This window comes from Orbicella faveolata, unplaced genomic scaffold (genome assembly GCF_042242905.1).
Source record: "Orbicella faveolata isolate gen_17 unplaced genomic scaffold, um_ofav_v1 contig_24, whole genome shotgun sequence".
Taxonomy (NCBI): Eukaryota; Metazoa; Cnidaria; class Anthozoa; order Scleractinia; family Merulinidae; genus Orbicella; species Orbicella faveolata.
The window spans coordinates 28158828-28178496 of record NW_028301552.1 but is presented as its reverse complement, the minus strand read 5'-3'; the positions used below and the strand labels follow the sequence as shown (position 1 = coordinate 28178496).

At 37.8% G+C, this 19669-nt stretch overlaps 2 pseudogenes across 2 annotated transcripts; one reads left to right on the top strand and one right to left on the bottom strand.

Annotated features, from left to right (window-relative positions):
- Positions 1-1831: 1831 nt before the first annotated feature.
- LOC110065301 (uncharacterized) lies at positions 1832-17108 on the bottom strand (annotated as a pseudogene). Its single transcript, XR_016207943.1, has 9 exons — positions 17053-17108; positions 12247-12399; positions 11700-11790; positions 11363-11589; positions 8165-8318; positions 7329-7419; positions 4273-4499; positions 3141-3311; positions 1832-2610 (listed from the first exon to the last, which is right to left on the bottom strand). The product of XR_016207943.1 is annotated as an uncharacterized LOC110065301 (transcript).
- LOC110052294 (uncharacterized) lies at positions 14612-19436 on the top strand (annotated as a pseudogene). Its single transcript, XR_016207948.1, has 5 exons — positions 14612-14873; positions 15178-15402; positions 15739-16737; positions 17035-17238; positions 17923-19436. The product of XR_016207948.1 is annotated as an uncharacterized LOC110052294 (transcript).
- Positions 19437-19669: the final 233 nt, after the last annotated feature.

Sequence of the window (19669 nt, the reverse complement as noted above, 5' to 3'; positions counted from 1 at the left end):
ACAAAATGGATGCCACAAAACGCTGCAGTTGCCTGTTGGCATCTTGCCTAAACACAATGCATAGGAAAGTAACAAACAAAAACATGAACAAGAGTTAAAATGGCAGAAATATTCCCTCCAACCCCAGGCTAGATTTTCGATGTCATTTCCGCACTTAATTTTCATTAACCATCACCATTAAAATAAATATAGGGATAAAATAGAAACCAATTATTGTCAGCACATCACAATTTAAGCCTCACTTTATATTTAAAGTCCACATACGACTTTTTAAAATCATGTGTGTGAAAGAAGAAACTCAACATTAAAGCAAGGCAAATAGACGGAATTGTAAAAATAAAGATATCTTATTAAGGATCTACATTACTATTAACTCACCTATCCACATAACCCACAGAAATCAGAAACAAAACCACGAAGAACTTCGTAGGCGTCATAGCACCACAACACGTCATACAGATAGCGCGTCATAAAGTCTTAACTTTGGAATATATTTCTAACTCTAGTTATGCTTCAGATGGAATGAGTGAATTTCGCTTACTTTCTCTAGCTATGGTAACATGATACTTCTCTTTGGTTTGGTGATTCGTGCTTATTACATTACGTGCATTGTTTTGGAGTATTCCGTCAATACAAACCCTTAATACCACCTGTGAGCGACTAAGCTAGGTCTTTGCAATCATATTGAATGTCGTTCTCTTTCCGTAAAACATAGAGGTTTTGAATTGATTTCCCCATTTCAATGTTTTAATCGGTGTTGTTTACTTTCTTTAGTTGTATGCGCCATTTGTGAGAAAGTAAAGTTTGAAATACAGAGTAAACCTAACCGTATGGCTGGTTATCGATTTTTTTTATTTTTGTATAGCTATTGTTGATCTGCTTGCCACTGACTAGTCACGAGATTTTCCTCGACCTCATCCAATAATTTGTAATTATTTGTCTTCCCAGGTAACAACAGCCAATAATAATTCTGTAAAACGAAAAGATGACGCCATCTTTTTACTCGAGTTCTTATTAGCTAGCGATGATTTTCAGCATCTATCATTATTTTTTTTCTCTCAATTTAAATAAAAAAAATTATAACATTTTTAGTTCATTTTAATAAAAAAAATACCTGGTATGTTTTAGATGTGGTAACTGTTAAAATCTTGTTTCAGTGCTACTGGAGACTAGTCGTCCTCAGCGACTACTAGGACAAAAACGCTGTTGCTTGCTGTCACAGGAGGACCTCACATCAACTCACATGAAAGCTCCCTGCTGTGTGGTAACCATTTAGAATTTTAATGCGTCATCTGGTTCGAGAACTGGAACTGGAAAATATTCGCAAAGCGCTTGGAACTGCACGATCGGATGTCTCGAGAATTATTCTTTCGGCCTCCCAGATGCCGTAAGTTTTTAGGTACAGATCATGTATGAGATGACCGCGTATTGAAAATTCAAAATCGCCACCACGATACCGAACACGCGTTGTCTCTTTTATTGCTCTTCTAATTTGATTTCAAGTCTGTGTGTGTGCTTACGAGAATTTAAAAAGCAACTAAACTTGTTTTGCGGCGCATGGAAGCGTAGCAAGACTTTCTGACATGTTGCGAAACTAAATTTTGCCCACTGTCTCAGCCGTGGACAGAATAAGAAACAAATCGTAATAGCTAGGTTCGAAAATGGCCTAAGACGTCCTCAATATTCTGCTGATAATCTGGTTATCGCGTTTATTTATAGCGATGTTTGGTGTACGCACATTTTTGGGGATTATGACTTATACTTTCGTAGAAAAGCCCGAGTTGAAGAACGCAAACCATTTTGTCTTGGTCGGGGTGGGGAGGAGGGGATATTTCTAACGGAGAGCGCGGAAACTGGGGCTCAGAATTGTGAAAGCTTTTTGTTCGTGAATTCGTGAGTTTGGCTCGAAATCTAGCCAAATAACCAAAATTTATATCAGTTCTCACCGAGATAACAAGTGACCCTTAAATGAGTTCAAACTAGGATAGCACTGACAGAACTTTGACCACCGACAAACTCTTTCAGGGTAGAAACTCTTAATTTTAGTGCTAAAGCGTATGTTAAAAAGGTTTTCATTGATGCACGCCATTTTCTTCTGTGCATGTTTTGTCTCAATAAACATCTCAACCACAAACGCGTTCAACGGGCTTGGTCAGTGAAGGTGCATTGCAGCGAAAACCCTGCTTATGCAAATGAAGATTTCTAAATAGCATTATAATCGTCTGGTGATTTCTATTCTAGCTTGCAAGCGCAAAATGATTTCGAGGCAAATTGTTCACCCGTCCACCTCCCTTTGGTGCAATTTACATTTTGTAGGATTGCAGTGCCGTACGTTATTCAAAAAAAAAGGAAAAAGAAAAGTTAAAGAAAAAAACACAACAAAACCAGTGGTTGTTATAAGGCTTGAGACAGTTACATCGAAAATGCTAATACTTCATACCTTTGCATGATCTCACTTTACATTTCTTCGTTTCGCTGAATTTCCCCCGGCACGCCTTTCCTTTCCCTGAGGGTGGTGGATTGGTACATTGGCGGGTACGCGTTTTTTCCCTTTACCACAAGTCTTACTACAGGCACCGAACGGCGACCACAGACTGAACCCTCCATCGACTAAAATGGTACAGAAACTTGGATCAGACACTTAACCTGCTCATCGATTTTGTACTATGAGCCATTGTTATATTTACCAATGACAGGCCATGACGTGACGCCATCGTTAGCAATATACTACCCCGAGCTTTTTTGAATAAATTTAGATCTATAGAGACATTCTGAACAACAGCAGTAAAAAGCATGTCAAATTGAAAACTTTTAATCAGAGTAACGTAACCTCAATACTACGAGACGTGGTTCATTTTCCAGCCCTACTCGGTCCCGGTTGGAGATGATGGACACGTGACTAATTTGGTATTAACCTAGTACCTACAAAGTTGTAGTCCGAGCTTTTTTGTGCAAGAATAAAAACTGAACTGAACTGTAGCCTGCTAAACATGCACAGAGGTTCGTCACGCAGTCATGGGTAAGGAAAGCTTGGGTGAAGAATCCAAAGAGCGTCTGGGTAAGAAGCTAACAAGATTGTACTATCCTCAAAATTCTGGAAAAGTGATGATCAGACACTTATATATAATATCTTTACTCACCATCACAAGGCTGAGTATTGCAATTTTCAACCTCCTTGTCGATCCCCACGCAATCCTTGCCGCCATTTTCTGGAGCAGGGTTGGTGCAGGTTCGTGTACGCTCCATGATGCCCCCTCCACAAGTCGCGCTACACTCGCTCCAGGCTCCAAAGTCACTCCAACCTCCGTTTACTACCAATAATAAAACTACAAGTGTTAAAAGTAACTCTACAAGAGTCTAGTTTCCCGTAGAATCTAAAAATTCCATTTTCTTTTACCAATGAACAAATTAGTAGGAATAACGTACAAAGCCACTGAAGGCACGGTTTCTTTACTGTTGTATTGTTGACATTTCACCCTCTCAACAGGGTTTCGGTAAGCTGAGTGATTAATTGGCTTATCACTTTCAAGGTGACAGTGGCTTGATTATTCACAACGAATTCTAAGAACTGGCATTACAAGACATATCTGAGAATCATATCCAATCAAATTTGTTGTAGTTTGTCTGTTTAGCGATGAGCTGTGGTTCTGAAGCCAAACTGGCTCTTGACTACTCTTGACTACTCTTGCCAAAAGATCGGAAGAAACAACCCACCAGACGTGGAATACAGCGTTGAACCTCTTTTAGGAACAAGTCGAATCACAGCCAGAAGATCTCCAAGGGATTTAACTGATAGCCGAGTAACTTTTGCTGGGCTTCAATTGTAACAGTTTAGAAGTCGCCGAAAAATTAAGAGATGATAGAGATTGACGCACACCCTTCCAGAACCTTATCTTTGTCATATCTGACATGCCAAACTTACACTGACTAAATTTCTTTCCAGGTGGAATAAAGGGAGATGCCTCGTTTACCCAAGGAGAGATTCTTCTTGTTATTGTAGAGGAGAATAAAACAAACAAGCGTCTAAGATTGCTTGAATTACTGCTACATCTGGGATTGGGATTACCTGCATAACTTGAAGGTAAATGCGAGTGATTCGGTTTCAAAGCTATTTTAGAGTGTGTTTCGGTTCCATGACAGTTCCCCATCAAGTTAATAAATTATGTCAGACAAAGGACGTTTTCTGTTAGTCTAATGACCGTAAAGGCAGATGTCATGAAGAACATCCCTTCCACAGATATGAACATTTACGATGAAACTAATATTACGTACTTGGCGAGAGTGGGATTCGCACAGAAATCTCACAAGGTCCCTCCCCGCGGTTGCGTTGTACTAAACTAATCCATAGTGGTGTCGCGTCTCCTGCGTAACCAACAAAAGCAAGTGATCCTCTGAAGTCTTTTAAGATGGAATCAGTGGCGCCCAGTCTCTTGAAGGCTTCCTCGGCATCTGTCACGTATTTTGAACCTTCATCTTGAATGGTGACCAGAACGATGATACTGTAGTGACAGATAGGTAATGAATTAATTGAGAGTTGACGTTACGCGACAGGCTCGAAAAGTGAATTTTCTTTTATTGGGTTAAGGGACCCTTTTCTTGAGCTGTATTACTATTTTTGTGAACTATTTTTCAGAAGAAGTCCCAGCGAGTTTAAATTTTTGTGAAATCTAGGAAAGTTGGGAATATCGGTCGATCAACCAAACTGGCCGACGAAATTAACGTAAAATAGGGCAATTTCAACAGGCAAGTACAGAAAGACGGAAACTTTCCCTGATTACATTTTTACAAAGATTTTGAACAATGCTTTGATCATTTCTTTGAACTAAATATCTTGTAAATTAGAAAATGTTTTTTCTACCTTTAATTCGTTTAAAAATATAACTATCGCGTTTAAATTTATCAACAAAACTTCAATTGCTTTGACAGGCTCACAACTCTACTAGTATTCGAATATCTAGTAAATAATAAACAAGTTTCTAAAAAGGGATTATGCTGTGGGCTTGCTGTTTTAACTTTGTAAATTTTCACTTCAGCGCGCAAGACGAAGAACTATGAAGAACAGTTTGACAAATTGACGGCTTAATCTTAGTCACATTCTGATCAACATAATTCAATGTGTCATAACTTAAGACAATCTTGCGGATAGCGTATCTCAAGAGCAACAAAAAATGAAATTGGTTTAATTTAAACAATTTTTTTGAAAAATGGTAAACCAAAAGGATCTTTTGAACAGACTAAAATAATTTTTAGCCATGTTGAGGAATTCTCCATATTTACGGACACACTCCGCGTAAGTGCTGATTTAACCGCATAGATAACGACAACGTATTTTTGCCATATGTTTATTACAAAAAGTCTTGTATAAATTCTTCTTTACTGGTTTCCCTGTTGCTTAAGTCAATGGTCAGTAAAATTTAAAAATATCCCGGTGTTAGATGAGCTTTGGTGCTCAAAATTGCAAATGTATCTATTAAGATAGCTTCAATTTAAAAATTAATGTTACATTTCTGTCTCGTGTTCACGTGACGACGCGAGGTAATAGAATGAGTTCGGAAATTCCTGTGTAAGACATTCCTGTGTAACCATTCTTTGCGTTCCTAATGTAAGATTCCTGTGAAGATAGTTAGATAGATACGGGTCAGGCAACTCGCGGTTTGATCAGTTTTGGCTACCAAAGACAGATACAAAACCCACGAGGAATTGACTACCATTGACGGAGTTAGGTGCTACCGATTTTGGAAATACGAGTTTGAAACACGCTCTACAGATTCAATACACATTATTTAATTATTTATTTATTTATTTATTTATTTATTTTATAAGGGGGACTGGGATGTAGATCTATTTGTGACTGGCTGCTTTTAGCATTTGTTTTGTTATTTTCCGAGCACTCTATTCCCGCAAGTCGCTTGCGTTTAAATAAAATTTGATAACAAATAACAGGCTCAAAATGTTGAAGTGACGGGTTTCAATCTTGCAGAAAAATCTAAAGGTGACAATAGTGGATTAATAACTAACCTCTAAAGCGCACTTTTGTTTTTTTTTGCGAATCAGCAAACAGGTTTCTAACTCACAAAAGTTAATTGTTAGGTCTATGATCAATATGTTACCGTATATATATACTACCACGAGTCAGATCAGGATCGAATTGCATTCGTAATGCTACGGAAGTGTAACGTTTACATTCTGCTTCACGGCGTTAGGTGTTATTGATTTTGGAAATACGAGTTTCAACCACGCTGTGCAAATTTAAGACACCTTATTAATTAATTTTTTTTAAGGGGACTGGAAAGTATACCTCGGAGACTCAAGCATTTGTAGCTATATTTGTGACAGGCTGTTTTTAGCATCTTATTTTGTTAGTGTTCGAGCCCTCGGTTCACGTAACTGACTTGCGTTTAAATCAAATTTGGCAACAAATAACAGGCTTAAAACGTTAAAGTGACGGGTTTCATTCCGAAAAATCTAAAATAGACAGTGAAAAGAATTAAGAACTAACCTCTGAGGCGCATTTTCTGCGAATAAGCAAACAGGTATATAACTCAGTCAACAAAAATTAATTGTTAGGTCTATGGTCAATATCTTGTCAGTTATTGTTGCATGAATGAGTAAATGTTTGTAGTATGGTTGCATTTCTTTCGTTCTTGTTTGTTTCTCTGTTTTATGGTTTGGTTTTATTTTAGTTTGGGTTGTGCTGCCAGAGAAATAAACAATTAAGAATTCATTTCCCCTTGCGCACGTTGGGTACGAGATGACAGATAGCCTTTGAGATGAAATATGTACGAGGGGATGACAACGCGAAGCGAAAATTAATTCATTTACAGGAAGTCAAGGGCATTTCTGAGGATGAACAGGATCGGTTGTTAACCTACTCATCCATTCATCTGTTTTTCTTGGCGATATTTTCTTCCTGGTTCTGCTTTCAAACGCTGTTTTGGTGAAAAATCGCGCAAAATCCATGTTAAGAGTTCCAAGCGGTTCATGTTCGATGCCGCCATTTGGAAAGTTTTTCTCTTATTGACATTAATAACATGACATTAAAGATAATTTGTAAAAACTTAATACGAGAATTTATATGTTTGATGGCACCACTCCACCTTAAAAATACCCACAACAAGAAATTGTAGCTAATGCTACAGAGAGGGAATAGGTTTCTGTAGGGATCACGTCATGACCATAACGTTTCCTTTTGATACCCAGTTGGAACGTGCGTAGATGCAACAAATGGGATCAGAATGGATATCTTTTCACTATCTTTCAGTGACGAAAAGAAAACTAGTTTATCAAAAAAATCGAAAGAGTGAAGTAAATATTTGGATGTTACTCACTCTCCTGTTATGGAATTAAGGAAGTCTCTCAGGTTTTTACCAGCATTTTCATCTCCGTGAGTATCAAACGCTTTTGCATCAAACACGTCACCTAGATAGATGTGTAAGATATTTTGCATTAGTATACTGACCAAAATGCACAGATAAACGAAATCGTACATTTCTTTTGTGGGAAAAAAAAAAAAGCAATAAAACTAACAGCTTGGAGGAAGAAATAATGTCAAAGGACAAATTTGCGAAAATGTTTTTGAAGCCAGTTTCTAGAAGTATCTGAGCGGATGTATAGCCCTTCAAATATCTTACAGAAGAGGATCTTCTCGAAAGCGAAAACTCTATTCCGTCAGTCTTGAAAACTATTACCAGTCAATTTGAAACATTTCTGGTTGAAATTGTCTGAGCTTATTTTATACTTTTTAGTTTAGAACATAGGACTATTAAAACTACGATAGCCAAACTTTTTTAAGTTACCCAAACATTATCTGGCATGGGAGACTAAAATATGTTTTTTTCGTGATTTTCGAGAATCTTAATGCCCTTAAACATTTCGTGTTACTATTAATTTTTTAGTGTGGGTTGTTTTATGACTTTTCCAAGCAAAAAAAATCTTTGACGTCAGTTTGGAAAGAAATGACATCATTATTGGTATGTGGGTGCTAATAATAATAATAATAATTAATGTTTGTCCCTTTTTGCACGCGGAACAAGCACGTATGCTCCTCGGGGGTATGGAAAAAAAAGAGTTTTGTCTCCTATCGGTCAACAGCCCATTTGAATAATTAATGTGATTAAATTATTCGCCTTTAAACTGATCGTCGGACCCTTGGACTGGAGAATACCTGTTGAAGCGCTCACAACAACAACATTGTGGCCCCTGCCGTGAGGTGACTTGTCTACCCCATCTACATAGGTGTAAGCTATTCCACAAGTCTCTGGTTTTTTTATCAGCGTCGTCGCAACCCTCACTGCGGAGACGAATGCCTACAGAGGGACCTACAGGATAACAAACGTATTTCGGAAAAAAAATGAGTTATTATCTTCAGTTAAAATCATGTATTGTTACTTTATTTCTTTAGCTCTTAAAGTGGTACTATGATCAAATTTTTACTCCTTGATTTTTTAGGTGTATCACATAGAATTCCATGAAAGAACAAAAACCCCGTTTACCGTTAGCAAATATCTGCATTAGTTCCAGAGATATTTAAGTTTGAAAAATGAGTCAAATATGCAAATGAGACGACTGATGATGGCATACACTCAACCCAATATTATATCAAGTATATAAATACAGTTATCTTGGCCAACTTGCAGCACAGGCCATTGAAACTTGGTAGGCTAATAGCTCTAGAGGAAACACATGTACGGCCATAAAAAAATCTGCTCCCATGGCAACTCACTCTTTTCCAGTTCCCACCCACTTGATTTCAATATGCTAGTGAATTTCAGCTCGAAAACCATTAACTGAGGCCACAAATTCGAGCTAACGTATTTATGTGCCTGCTGGATCATGCATAGGAGGTGCCATGAGCAAATATCAAAATGAAAGGCCAAAGGTGGCCAGAAAAGCCTTTAATATTGGGGAGGTCTGGAACCCAGTATGTTGCCATGGTAACAAAACTGTTCAGTTCGTATGTGGAGCACATTTAGTAGAATCTTACCGCAAAGAATCAAACATTTCTGACACAAATTGGCCTAGATACCTTTCTTCATCATATTTGAACACAATTTGGTTGAGTGTATGACGTCATCAATTTGCTAATTTGCATATTTTAAAAACTTGAATATCTCTTGAACGAAAAGAGATTTGAAAAGAGTAAAAAGCATTTTTCTTCTCATACAGACTACTCGTTTGTGTTTAAAAATGGCTTAGATAGGAAAGATGTGATTTTCGTCATAGTACCACTTTAAATACTCCTACATATGCGTTCTTTGTTCAATATTTTGAACCAGGAATTTTGCAAAGAATCAACTAGGCAGTGAATTGTATTGTTGAATATAAAACCGATATTAATTTTACGCTAAAACTAAACACGTATATTTAACAAATAGATTCCCTGTTGCCATGCGTCTGTTCAGTAATAGATCACAGATGACGTCCAAATGTGGTAAGGCACACTTAATGACACACTCATCAGCTATCGCCTCGTGTGCCACTGAGTGTATCATCTGTGATCTATTACTGAACAGACGCACGGCAACGTGGAATCTATTTGTTTTACATAATAAAGAAGTACTACAGACAGCTTTTGTTTTTCAAATTTTTCAAAATGAAGTTAACTCGAAAACCGGCCTTTACCCACTTTGGCAAACACGAAAAAAGCGATTTGACTTAATCTAGCAATCTCATTGGATTCTATGGGTAGCAAAGAATTGTGATTGGTCCAGGAAAATCACGCCACTGTCAAACTTGACTGGAAAGTCGCTTCTCGTGAAATTAAAACTTACAGCGAAAGTAGAATTGAACTGCGAAATCTATAAATCTTAAAGAAAATGCTGGATAAGTCAAGTCAGTTTTAGTCATCATAGTAGCCCTGTAAGCCGAAAAGCTTAAACGTTGCCTTGAATATTGCAGGAGTTGAAGAAATGCGCTCGGAAAACTTGTGGTTATGGTCAACGCTAGAGGCCATTCGATTCGAGTTTTGAATGAAAGGAGCGTTAGTGACGGTGGAAATTTGTGTTCTTTGTGGTTGGTGATTCTCAAATCAGTTTGATATAGTGTCGGAGACACCTTATAGCTGCAATACAGTTGGCCTTGAGCTGTAATGAGCTTTACTTTACTCGCTACTGTGCCCTGAAACGGACTGGAACATTCGCGTCGAAAAGCAAGGTTATGGCTTTATTTCAACTGATTTTAAGAAGTGATGTTTTGATGTTTAATTCCTGACATCAGTCTGTGTCAACATTTATTTTGAGACTGAGAAAAGTTGAATTTTTTAAGTAAGTTAATGTCATAAACATTTTGTTCATTGGTTTTGCTAAATTCGAATCAAAGCAATGGTTTCATTCCTTAAAGTAATTTCAAAACCAATTTTGTGTTTGGTTTCGTCCCGCTCGACTGCCGACTGATACTGCTCGAGTACTTTTTCTGAGTTACTTGCTATAAAAGAAACGGCTTTTTTTTCTTCTTCCTGCTTCTCCTACCTGTTCAATGCCTCGGCAAGACTTTTTTGTACCTAATCTTTCGCCCAGTAGCGTAAAATGTTATCTAAATTCTCAAAACTTTCCGCCATTATAAAACACAGAGGGAAAAACTTTGTGATGATGACGTCAATCGTGCGTCTGTCCTCCAATAGATCATAGGCGAGAACCAATCAAAATGCGAGAATAATTTGGGTTATTATATAAATTAAAGTTAACACGTAGCAATAATAAAATCGAGAGGCAAAAAATTTAACAAATAAAGTTGTCCAATTTTGGGGGTCAGTCTATATTGACGAGGCTTTAATTAGCATTTCTCCTAAACTAAACAAGAAATCCGAACTCGTAACTAAATGTCGCCATGAAGACAATTTTTTGCACAGCATCCAGTCAGAGGAAGCACTGCTACAACCGTTCTTAAAATCAAACTTCAAGGTTTATAACTTATATAACTATCTTTTTGCACAAACAGGGAGGCGCGGTGGCCTCATGGTTAGTGCGCTCGTCCCCGAAGCGAGCGGTCCGGGCTCGAGCCGCCGGGGACGGTGTTGTGTTCTTGGGCGAGACACTTAACTCTCGGCAGTGCCTCTCTCCACCCAGGAGTATAAATGGGTACCGAGAAATTGTTGGGGAAACCTAACAAATTGCGGGGGAGTGACCTGCAATGGACTAAAATCCCGTCTAGAGGGAGTAGAAATACTCCTAGCCGCTTCATGCTACAGAAACTGGGATAAGTCCGGCAGCTATGAGCCATCGGCTCCAAGGCTTCACTTTCACTTTTTTCGCACAAATTAAAGAACTCTGATAATCGCTTAGTGCGTGAAACTCGAGTAGGATAAATGAAAAAATAACTATTTATTGTTTATCCATTTATTTAGAATAATGATAGCTTTACGTACCTGGTGAGAAAAGAATTTGCACTGAAACTTCGGTAGGTCCCTTGCCGCCATTTTTTTCCTGCTGAGTAATCCATTTTTGTTTCGTGTCTCCTGCGTATCCAACAAGACAAAAAGATCCTCTGAAGTCTGTCGAGATGGAATCAGCGGCACCCAGTCTCTTGAGTGCTTCCATGGCAACAGGTACATATTTTGAACCTTCGTCTTGAATGGCGACCAAAACGATTTTGCTGTATAATAAGAAAATAACAGTTTGTCTTTCTTGACGCTGGGTTAAAATGAAGAATAAGTTAAGAAAAATATTTGATAAAAATGAAATAGAACTTTAAATGTTGCTTACTCTCCGTTTATGGAATTAAGATAGCCTCTCAGGTTTTCACCAGCGCTTGCTTCTCCATGAGTATCAAATGCTTCTGCCCCAAGCACAGCACCTACATGGTAATATGAAGTGTTATTTGTCTGATTACATATAATCATACTTTGCATATAATTATATAAAAGTTGTAGATTGAATATGTTGCAAAAGCAATAGAATTGCATTCTAGGAATTCCATTATTGGCGAGGGCCCCGTCTGACACCATGCCGAAGTAATTTGAGAACTCAGCTTTTTTTTTACAGTTAGGCATGTCGTCCACACTAATCCGTCCATTATCGTCATCGTCATCGTTATCATCATCATCATCATCATCAGCAGCATCATCATCATCATCATTATCATCAGTATCATCATCAAGATCATCATTATCATGAAAACTGTTCAAAATGCTGGAAAAACAGTTTCTTTGAGGTTTGTCTCTCTTGGACGAAAAGGCAGGTTGAATACTCAATGTCATGAAATATCCGTCGTCTAATTATCTAAGTGTTATAGTTTTGGAAAACACATTACCTGTTTTAGCGTCCACGACAACAACATTATGTCCCCTGAGGTGAGGTGAACTATCTATTCCATCTAAATACATGTAGGCTATGCCACATGTTCCTGGCGTTTTAGCAGGATCATTGAAACCTTCACTCCGGAGTTTAATACCCATTTAGTGTTCTACAAGATAGCAAGACGTTTCTAATGTATCATCAACCAATACAGCTATTGGTTCAAAGAATTAGAACTTGTGCTGCGCCAGATTCGAAATACTACTAAAAACCACACTTTAGATGTGGTCAAAAAATATGTGGCATGTAGCCCTAATCTAATGCAGAAGCAAGAGATCTCGAAGAAACGTTATTTTAAAAGTTTTGTCCAAGTTGTTTATAGTTCATATTGTATGATCGTCCGGGTGAAGATAGTTCTGAAAAGAACTGTTGTTGGTGCAATCAAACCTAAGCCTAGCCTAACCCTGAAGAGCAAATTCCCACAAAAATCAAACAAAATCAAATTTCTTCGGCAAGGCTAGAAAATTCAAATTCACTCGTCTTTTGCATATAGCTAGCCCCTAGCAAGAGTGCAAACAGGCTGTAGTTTTTTCCTTGAAATAGCTTTGTCTTTCCTCAGGTAAATTAAGGCATGGGCCCAGACTGAAAAATACATTTTTTAAACATAAATTAGTGTTGTTCAAAGGTTTTAATAAAATCGAACGAAATTTGGTCCACTTAACATAATTAACATTGCGACTTCCCTGGTAAAATATCACGTGATTTAGTCACGTGATCGACGTTTAAGGAAAGCCGATAAGAGCTGAAAAATAGACCATTTTCAACAAGAAATGGCAACACTTTTTCTGTAATTCTTGAAAAATGCAGTGGTACCTTTTAAATGTTGGATACTTAAACTGTTAAACTGTGCTTGGCCTTAGACGAAATTGTGGTTTGTGTAGAAGTAGTTTCTAGCCAATATAAAAACATACTATAAAACCATCGGTTCTTGTGAATTTAAATGACAAATAAAGTGATTTTCTAAAAAGGCCAAGCACAGAGATATGGAAGACATCATGATACACAAGTATTTGGAAGTAAAAACAGGATATCGAAGTTTAAAAGTGTTACCATTTATTAAAATACCGAAAAGATAACCTGGGAACGACAATTTTCGTTGTCCTAGAGACGAAATGGCCAATAAGACCAATGATTTGATATCAGGCCTGGCTCAAAGATTCAAAATGGCGGAAGAAGAAGTATTGATGTGGTCGTGGTTTGACTAATTTTTCCAATCTTTTTACCCGTTTTAATACGAAATATTTAACTACAGAAGCTGAAAAATCAAAAATGATGCTTCTGCTAATAGGAAGGCAGCCTAAATAATGTATATTTTCGCATTTCTAGGTGAAAAGGTGAGAATAAATGGCCAAATTGTAACGAAATGCTTATTATTGTAGATTGATGTTGTGGTTCGTGAGAAAAAAAATTAAGCTTATTGCTCACAGCTTACATGAGCCTTCGTTGACATTTATAATTGACATGCGCGAGATTTTGGCGGAAAATTCAACCGAGCTAATCAGTGAGCAACGATCCGTTTCTGATTTATGTAGATGTTATGCTCTTTCTACAAAGATTGTAATTATATGTCTAAAGGTTTTCTATAGCAAAAATACGGGAGTGACTTGGTCTAAAGGTAATTTTCGACAAAAAAGCCGTGTTCTTTGTATAATTCTGTGAGCAGAAACTGTTAGATTTAGCCCCATAAATGGCCTCTTTCTGTGGATGTGGATTTGCTCGAGTTGCAGTCAAACACAGCTTCGTAAAACCGGCAACTGGTAAAGTTGAGTATGACCACGACAACCGCTTGAGAAACTACCTAGCAGTATTTCAAGGACACCAAGAGCGATATGAGGTAGACAAACATTCTTTTGTCAAACGCTCCAAGAGCCTAGTACACCATTTTGGAAAATGGAAGCTAAAAACTAACAAGGATGAATACACAGAACATTTCAGCCCCAACAACTGGGAAAAGCTGACCGAATATGAAAAGAAGCAACACACTCGTACAAATTGCGAGGCTTCTGATGTTCATCACTTTCCTTTTCAATCTTTATTTCCTATGTGGAATCAGAAAGAAAACTCTATTACACAACAAGGTTTTCACAAGAACGTTAAGAGCTGCATTCTTAAACCATCAAGCCGTGGAAATATGAAGGTCACAAAAAAGGCTATAAAAACAGCTACTTCACAGATTTATGAAAAAATAAATACCCCATTAAAAAATATATTTGGGGTGACATTTGCGAAGGCACAAACCACTGTTTCTGAGTTGGGTTTTGAAGACAAAAAATCACATGCTGAAAAGAAAAAGGAAAGGAGAAAAAATCCACAGTTGACAAGAGTTGCATCCAGGAGAAATGGTCAGAAAAGGACTGTGACACCATGCTTTCCACTAGACAGACCTACAGCCAGCGACAGGAGCAGCGATTGTCACTTTTCTTTGAAAGTCCAGAAGATGCAGAACAAAGGGCCAATAAAAGGAAGCGACAGGAAGAAGAAGGCCAACGTAAGAAGAAAAGGCACTCTCCACGGCCAGATGATCTTGACTTTGACAAAGACGGGCTCCTGGAAAAAGTTAATGCAATGAGGGATGGAGAAAAGGTTAGTAAAACATACATTGTGTAACCAGACAAAGTAAAAAGGGCAAAAAGGTAAAGCCACCCTCTAGCCTGTGCATGTATTACAAAATAGTATTAAACTGCAATAAAAATAAGATATTTAATCATTATAATTATAATAGACTTACTAGGGCAGTACTACTAACAACTGAATCTGGGTGAAACTAATGATAAAGTGGTAATAACTGTAATTACCCTAAAGCCAGAATCAATTACACACAAATCTCAGACCAGAGAGAAATTTACTTGGCAAAAAAAAAGTTGAAAGGTATACCCTTCTTTTCCAGATCAATTACTCAGAACTTGCCCGTCAATATGGTGTGATGGAAAAGACAAAACTGGGAAATATGGTTGTCAAGGAGTTCCTGGAAAGTAAAGGAGTACAGTTATCCAGATTCCAGCAATTCAGACAGGAAAAACCAGCAGCCAGACGAAAAATAATCCGAATGCAAGGTGGAGAGATCTCAGTACCAGTTCCAAGAACAAACAAAGAAATAAGGGAAACTTTAATGGTTAGTACAGTGCAGTAAACTAAATATAAATGAATTCAAAAAGAACTTTTCTTTACTTTTTCAGCCAGGATCCATAAATCTGCATATACTGAATTGTAGACGATGCATGTAATGTATTTTCAAGACCTCTCATGATACATCTATATCTCATAAAGATGTACATGTAGAGCTTTTTGAATTATGGCCAATTGCCAAGAGAGCTCAGCTAATTATTGAATCAGAATATGTAAAGTTTGCTACATGTAGGTATTGCATTACAATGTCACATGAGTGCACAAAATACTTCAACATGCATAACTCTGGATTCATTAATTTGTGTTGTGTTTCCTTTTTTAGAGCAAAATTGAAAGTGGAGAGTTCATTCTCGGCGAAATGATTGTCCCCCAAATATTCAAAAAGGTGTTGCTGACAAAGGAAGGTACCCTCAAGACTGAAAGATTTACCGTATCTGACCGTAAGATCCCTCTCCTAGAAATAAGGACACGCATGCTAAAAGAGCAGGAATCCCTGGGTTTACTACGAATTCACAATGATGACTACTACACTGCCATGACAGATGCTGAAGTCAGATCCAGACTTATTCAGCTTGGTGAGGATGCCAACACAGGGGATTAAAGTGAAATCGAGTCTAAAGAGAGATTAAAAGCAATGGAAAGAAAGCGGCACCTCATGGTTTGGGGTGACAACTCAACCCTTCTCAACCATGGTCACCTTCTACTGACAGTTAATTCAGTATATGATGAGGCCCTATATTACACCAATGAAGAAATGAGAGCAAAAGGCAAAGGAGACATTGATGTACAGTCTGTAGTTGAAAGACCCCAAGTCTACATTCTCGGGAGATGTGGTTCCTCTGAAGTTGATCAGCTAGCCTACATTAACACCAGAAAGGCCTGTTTACAGAGTATGAACATTAAAATCACCACTTCAAATGGAGTTGAGATTACTGATGTAATGTGCTTTTTTCATGGAGATGGCCCCGAGCAACAATTTGAGGCTGGAGAACAGAAAGGGGGAGATGCTGGATGTGCAAGTTGCAGTGGTGATGCAAGAAAGTACAAAGACCTCGCAGTTTCTCTTTGCAAACCTCACCTTACTCTCTCAGAAAGGTTGAGGAAAGTTCTGCTGGGAAAAATAAAAGGAATGCTGGTTTGAAGCCATTTAAAGATCTTCGCTTAGAAGAGTTGAGAAGTGAATGCAGAGCCCGAGGCCTTGAAACTGATGGACAAAAGAAGGACCTTCAGGAAATTCTCAAAGAAGAGATTGGTGGAATTCAACGGGTGCCAGCAATGATGTTCTTTGACCAAGAGAAAACACTAGCAGACCTTGGTTTAGGTAGGCATTGCATACTGTCTATTACCAATATTACCAAAATTTTGTACACAGTACAGTATGATTTTTTTCCTTGGCCTGTGTTCTGGGCAGGATGATATATTTGTTGGGAAGTTTACAGCAATGATACATGCACTACTCAATGTACAGTGTACATGTAACATCTATTTACAAATGTATAAATGTTTACAAATGCATGGTACTTACAAGTTCGGGTATATACAGTAGAATTTTACATAAAAATAATGACAAGTGGGCCATTCATAAGCATAAAAATCTTGAAAATCTTATTTCAAACAGGAAACTATGAAGTCTTACCTACAGAGCCTCTTCATGATGTTAAGGAACACATTGCCAATGTTCTCACTGAGTTACCTTCACACCTTGAAAAAGATGAAAAAATTGCATTTCAGGACATCATTGAGTGTTCATTTGCTGGAAAGGAAAAGCTACGTGGCTGTGATTATTGACTTGCAGCTGTCATAGGGGCTCAATACTAAAGAGGTAATGATCAAAACATTTTACAGACTAAAGCAGATCTCACAATAATGATAAACAATTTTTGAGTTCTTTTTTTCTATTTAGTGATGGCGATCCTTTTTGATATTTAGCAGCATATGGTGAGGACACAGAGGCTGCTCATACTATTATGTTGTTTAAGGATATTTGAGAATTTCATTTATATGTTTGTGTTTAGAACTTTCACAGCTATTAATAAAACAAAATAATACAAATGTCAGTTGAGGAACAATGTGAAACAATGGAAGTAGAATTATTTTGTTACGATAACTCTTACAGTAGTGAGTGCTAGCCAGACAATTGACTACAGTACAATGTACACGTGCACGTAGTCAGGAAATTATAGTCGACTAGTCATACAATAATAACTTACAGCACAGATTGTGCTCCAAGATAGAGTCGTGTATTTGTTGTACTTTAAAATGAAGTCCAGGTCAATATTATTTGAAACTAGCTTGATTTGTATTTTCCTTTGCTCCAGATTTATTACCATAACCCTTAAACAATTGAAAAACAATTCAAACTAGTTTGAAATCATTTTGACCTGAAATTCATTTTAACATGTGCTACAGAACTCTAAAGAATGGACTTGAACTAGGCTACATGTAGCTATTGACAGCACTATTGCCTGACATATTATCATAATCGTGTTTTATCTCTTGTCAACAGGCAAAGTAAGAACTAAAATACAGACACTGCTGGATTCCCTCACAGAGCTCAGTAAACTACTCTACTTGCCAGCCCAATCACGCTCTCCAAAGGTAGTGCTATGTCTTCGCAACCAAGCATTCATCCATGCCATGATATGCAAAGACATCATTGGGCAACCAAAGTCCCTAACAAGCAGAAAGTTCTATGGTCGATACTGGCATTCTCTGACAGCTCATGCTGGAAAGCAGAGTAGGATTATCTCAGCAAAATCCACCAACACCGAGGAGGAAGAAAGGCACTTTAACACTCTACAAGGTGTCACCAGATTGACTAGTAGGAGACCTGGTGATATCATCATTCCAAGCCTGATCCGCCTTCAAGCTGAACAGAAGCTTGCAGAAAGTAAGCAAGGCAATGCTGTTAAAACGCAGGAATCACAGATTTCAAAATACTACAGCACTTTACCACCACTCCCCAACACAACTATACCTAATCGTTATATCGTCAACAATCCCAAGGAGTACCAAGCCCATTTACAAGCCATCAGTGACTTCATTGTCTGTGGTGAAGGTGTCTGGTGGCGTCAGATCTTGTCTGGGGTGGAATTTTTTGATGGCCTTGATGAACCAAGTACCAGACCCCAGGGACCAAACCTTCACCATTTCAGATCAAGTGATCTCAAAAAAGAAGAACAACACCTTCAGCAAAGCTGGGAGAGATGCCTGAATAATGATGCTGTTGTAAGACCCCACAGGATCATCAGATTGTATGACCAGAAAGGTGACTGCACCAGAATCATACACACAAATATTTTACACAGAGAGGATGATGAAAGTGATGCAGACAGTACACCACTTCAGGGAAGTACATATGCAGATGATGCAGCAGATATGGAATGCCAGGAAGAAGATCCTGACTTGGCTTATCAAGGTGAACGTGGAGAAGACATCGATGAGGACGAAAATGGAGAAGAGATAAATGTAACAGGACTGGAAGAGGTAGTCACATCTGTAGTGAAAGATCTGTCCATTGACTACACTGATGATGAGGATGAGGATAATTATGAAGTTTCAGAGCTACAACCTCTTGCAGCAGCAAAAAGAAACCAGCAAAATAAGAGCTCTCATTCTCTTGCCAAGTCCAGCAGTCCACAAGTGAAAGAAATCAAAACCAAACTCTGTGCAAATATAGTGAAAATAGTTGGGGGGACAGATCGCCTGTACAAACTGGACACTGCAAGACAAAACCTTAAAGAACATCCCACAAATTACTTTTACAAAAGAAATTATGAAAGCCTTCTTGCACCTGTTCAGACTCAAATACTGGCCCATCACACTGTTCTTAAGAAACAACACAAAGAATGGGAAAAACAATACTACCTCAGCCACGATTGTTCTGAACCAAGCTTACAAGTCATAAGAAGAAACAAGGAGCAGTATTCGATTTATAAAAATATGCTCTTGTGTGAAGAACTTTTAAAGTATTGGAAAATAACTGTTCACTTATGAACAAGCATAGCATTATAAGATATGAATCGCCTCCATCTAGGCAATATACATGTAAGCTCAAATTGTATGAGCATCGACAATATAAATTATACATTGTAATTATCTAACACTTAATTTAAATCAAAATTGTTGATGAAAAACCAAATCATAATAACATTATGCTACGAATATAACAAGGTAATTAAAAAGAGTTTGGGACAAAGGTTTTTCATTGCACACATACAGCTGTAATAATTTGGGACAAAGGTTTTCCATGG